We start from the raw sequence: 5,000 nt of genomic DNA, 5'->3' as shown, positions 1-5,000 counted from the left end.
AACGTTGGGGAAAAGTGACCCGAAAACAGTTAAGCGGGGGAAAACTAAGCGGATGCGGCCACGCGTTGGGGAAAACAAAGCGGATCCGGCCCAGAGTCGGTGGAAATTGGCCCGAAAACAGTCCAGCGGCAAGCGGAAGCGGCTAACGTTGGGAAAAAGTGACCCGAAAACAGTTCAGCGGGGGAAAACTAAGCGGATGCGGCCACGCGTTGGGGAAAACTAAGCGGATCCAGCCAAGTGTTGGGGAAAAATGGCCCGAAAACAGCCCAGCGGCAAGCGGAAGCAGCTAACGTTGGGGAAAAGTGACCCGAAAACAGTTAAGCGGGGGAAAACTAAGCGGATGCGGCCACGCGTTGGGGAAAACTAAGCGGATACGGCCAAGAGTCGGTGGAAATAGGCCCGAAAACAGTCCAGCGGCAAGCGGAAGCGGCTAACGTTGGGCAAAAGTGACCCGAAAACAGTTCAGCGGGGCAAATTTTTGAAATTTTTTTTGAAATTTTGAAATTTTTTTGAATTTTTGAAATTTTTGAAGTTTTTTTGGGATTTTGGACTTTTTTTGAATTTTTGAATTTTTTGAATTTTTTTGAATTTTTTTGAATTTTTTGAATTTTTTTTGAATTTTTGAATTTTTTTTTTTTTTTGAATTTATTTGATTTTATAAATTTTTTGTGATTTTTTGAGATTTTTTTGAATATTTTACATGGGTGATTTCGACTTGGGGGATTTTCAGGGGGTGGTAACCCTGGGCGTGGCTAGAGCCTCAAAATGCATATTCCCCTATAGGGGGGCAAGGTTTTCAAAAATGGGTGCCCCCTCATGTACACGCGCGTGGGTGTACATGGCCCCGTCGGTGCCAGCGTGGGTGGAAAATGGCCCGAAAACAGCCCAGCGGCAAGCGGAAGCGGCTAACGTTGGGCAAAACTGACCCGAAAGCAGTATAGCTTGGAAAATTAAGCGGATGCAGCCAATTGTTGGCGAAAACTAAGCGGATACGGCCAAGTGACGGTGAAAAATGGCCCGAAAACAGTCCAGCGGCAAGCGGAAACGGCTAACGTTGGGCAAAAGTGACCCGAAAACAGTTCAGCTGGGGGAAATTAAGCGGAAGCAGCCAAGCGTTGGGCAAAACCAAGCGGATACGGCCAAGAGTCGGTGGAAAATGGCCCGAAAACAGTCCAGCGGCAAGCGGAAACGGCTAACGTTGGGACAAAGTGACCCGAAAACAGTTCAGCTGGGGAAAATTAAGCGGATGCAGCCAAGCGTTGGGGAAAACTAAGCGGATCCGACCCAGAGTCGGTGGAAATTGGCCCGAAAACAGCCCAGCGGCAAGCGGAAGCGGCTAACGTTGGGGAAAAGTGACCCGAAAACAGTTCAGCGGGGGAAAACTAAGCGGATGCGGCCACGCGTTGGGGAAAACTAAGCGGATACGGCCAAGTGTTGGGGAAAAATGGCCCGAAAACAGCCCAGCGGCAAGCAGAAGCGGCTAACGTTGGGGAAAAGTGACCCGAAAATAGTTAAGCGGGGGAAAACTAAGCGGATGCGGCCACGCGTTGGGGAAAACTAAGCGGATGCGGCCAAGTGTCGGTGGAAATTGGCCCGAAAACAGCCCAGCGGCAAGCGGAAGCGGCTAACGTTGGGCAAAAGTGACCCGAAAACAGTTCAGCGGGGGAAAACTAAGCGGATGCGGCCACGCGTTGGGGAAAACTAAGCGGATACGGCCAAGAGTCGGTGGAAATTGGCCCGAAAACAGTCCAGCGGCAAGCGGAAGCGGCTAACGTTGGGCAAAACTGACCCGAAAAAAGTTCAGCGGGGCAAATTTTTGAAATTTTTTTTGAAATTTTTTTGAATTTTTGAAATTTTTGAAGTTTTTTTGGGTTTTTGGACTTTTTTTGAATTTTTGAAATTTTTGAATTTTTTTGAATTTTTTTGAATTTTTTGAATTTTTTTTGAATTTTTGAATTTTTTTTTTTTTTTTGAATTTATTTGGTTTTATAAATTTTTTGTGATTTTTTGAGATTTTTTTGAATATTTTACATGGGTGATTTTGACTTGGGGGATTTTCAGGGGGTGGTAACCCTGGGCGTGGCTAGAGCCTCAAAATGCATATTCCCCTATAGGGGGGCAAGGTTTTCAAAAATGGGTGCCCCCTCATGTACACGCGCGTGGGTGTACATGGCCCCGTCGGTGCCAGCGTGGGTGGAAAATGGCCCGAAAACAGCCCAGCGGCAAGCGGAAGCGGCTAACGTTGGGCAAAACTGACCCGAAAGCAGTATAGCTTGGAAAATTAAGCGGATGCAGCCAATTGTTGGCGAAAACTAAGCGGATACGGCCAAGTGTCGGTGAAAAATGGCCCGAAAACAGTCCAGCGGCAAGCGGAAACGGCTAACGTTGGGCAAAAGTGACCCGAAAACAGTTCAGCTGGGGGAAATTAAGCGGAAGCAGCCAAGCGTTGGGGAAAACCAAGCGGATACGGCCAAGAGTCGGTGGAAAATGGCCCGAAAACAGTCCAGCGGCAAGCGGAAACGGCTAACGTTGGGACAAAGTGACCCGAAAACAGTTCAGCTGGGGAAAATTAAGCGGATGCAGCCAAGCGTTGGGGAAAACTAAGCGGATCCGGCCCAGAGTCGGTGGAAATTGGCCCGAAAACAGTCCAGTGCCAAGCGGAAGCGGCTAACGTTGGGCAAAAGTGACCCGAAAACAGTTCAGCGGGGGAAAACTAAGCGGATGCGGCCACGCGTTGGGGAAAACTAAGCGGATACGGCCAAGTGTTGGGGAAAAATGGCCCGAAAACAGCCCAGCGGCAAGCGGAAGCGGCTAACGTTGGGGAAAAGTGACCCGAAAACAGTTAAGCGGGGGAAAACTAAGCGGATGCGGCCACGCGTTGGGGAAAACTAAGCGGATCCGGCCAAGTGTCGGTGGAAATTGGCCCGAAAACAGCCCAGCGGCAAGCGAAAGCGGCTAACGTTGGGCAAAAGTGACCCGAAAACAGTTCAGCGGGGGAAAACTAAGCGGATGCGGCCACGCGTTGGGGAAAACTAAGCGGATACGGCCAAGAGTCGGTGGAAATTGGCCCGAAAACAGTCCAGCGGCAAGCGGAAGCGGCTAACGTTGGGCAAAACTGACCCGAAAACAGTTCAGCGGGGGAAAACTAAGCGGATGCGGCCACGCGTTGGGGAAAACTAAGCGGATACGGCCAAGAGTCGGTGGAAATTGGCCCGAAAACAGTCCAGCGGCAAGCGGAAGCGGCTAACGTTGGGCAAAACTGACCCGAAAACAGTTCAGCGGGGGAAAACTAAGCGGATGCGGCCACGCGTTGGGGAAAACTAAGCGGATACGGCCAAGTGTTGGGGAAAAATGGCCCGAAAACATCCCAGCGGCAAGCGGAAGCGGCTAACGTTGGGCAAAAGTGACCCGAAAACAGTTCAGCGGGGGAAAACTAAGCGGATGCGGCCACGAGTTGGGGAAAACTAAGCGGATACGGCCAAGGGTCGGTGAAAAAGGGCCCGAAAACAGTCCAGCGGCAAGCGGAAGCCGCTAACGTTGGGCAAAAGTGACCCGAAAACAGTCCAGCGGGGGAAAACTAAGCGGATGCGGCCAAGCGTTGGGGAAAACTAAGCGGATACGGCCAAGCGTCGGTGAAAAAGGCCCGAAAACAGTCCAGCGGCAAGCCGAAGCGGCTAACGTTGGGCAAAAATGGCCAAAAGCGGTGGAGCAGGGCGGTCTGAATCTATGCATCCACATAAAATGGGGGGTAAACCTGGGGGATTTCCAGGGGGTGGTAACCCTGGGCGTGGCTGGAGACCCAAAATGCATATTCCCCTATAGGGGGGAAGGATTTTTGGAAGAGGCAGCCCCTCATGTACATGCCAAGCGGGGTGTACATGGCCCCTGTGGGTGCCTCCGTCGGTGTAAAATGGCCCGAAAAACAAGATTATGTTACCCGAAAACACGATTATGTTACCGAAAAAGCACGGTTGAGCGGGGGCAGTAAGCACGGTTGAGCGGGGGCAAAGAACACGGTTGAGCGGGGGCAAAAAACACGGTGCAGCGGGGACAAAAGACACGATTCGGGGGCAAGGAACACGAATATGTTACCGAAAAACACGGACCACGCGGGTTGAAATCCCCAGCCGTAGAACCGGCGAAACACGGTGGGGCAGGGCGTCTAAGCGTGGAGGCGCCCGTAAGACCGATGCGGGTTGAAATCCCCAGCCGTAAAGCCGGCGAAAAGCGGTCGGGCAGGGTGACTCCGCGTGGAGTTTCGCCCGTAAGGCCGATGCGGGTAGCCGCGCGGGTTGAAATCCCCAGCCGTAAAGCCGGTGAAACACGGTTCATTGGGGCGCCTAAGCGTGGAGGCGCCCCGCAGAGACCGAGCGGGTTGAAATCCCCAGCCGTAAAGCCGGCGAAACACGGTTCATTGGGGCGCCTAAGCATGGAGGCGCCCCGCAGAGACCGAGCGGGTTGAAATCCCCAGCCGTAAAGCCGGCGAAACACGTTCGGGCAGGACGTCTAAGCGTGGAGGCGCCCGTAAGACCGATGCGGGTAGCCGCGCGGGTTGAAATCCCCAGCCGTAAAGCCGGCGAAACACGGTTGAGCGGGGCGCCTAAGCGTGGAGGTGCCCTGCAGTGACCGAGCGGGTTGAAATCCCCAGCCGTAAAGCCGGTGAAACACGGTTGAGCGGGGCGCCTAAGCGTGGAGGCGCCCCGCAGAGACCGAGCGGGTTGAAATCCCCAGCCGTAAAGCCGGTGAAACACGGTTGAGCGGGGCGCCTAAGCGTGGAGGCGCCCCGCAGAGACCGAGCGGGTTGAAATCCCCAGCCGTAAAGCCGGTGAAACACGTTCGGGCAGGGCGACTCCGCGTGGAGTTTCGCCCGTAAGACCGATGCGGGTAGCCGCGCGGGTTGAAATCCCCAGCCGTAAAGCCGGCGAAACACGGTTCATTGGGGCGCCTAAGCGTGGAGGCGCCCCGCAGAGACCGAGCGGGTTGAAATCCCCAGCCGTAAA

This window comes from Carex rostrata, unplaced genomic scaffold (genome assembly GCF_964058835.1).
Source record: "Carex rostrata unplaced genomic scaffold, lpCarRost1.2 SCAFFOLD_36, whole genome shotgun sequence".
Taxonomy (NCBI): domain Eukaryota; kingdom Viridiplantae; phylum Streptophyta; class Magnoliopsida; order Poales; family Cyperaceae; genus Carex; species Carex rostrata.
This window is presented reverse-complemented; position numbering follows the sequence as displayed.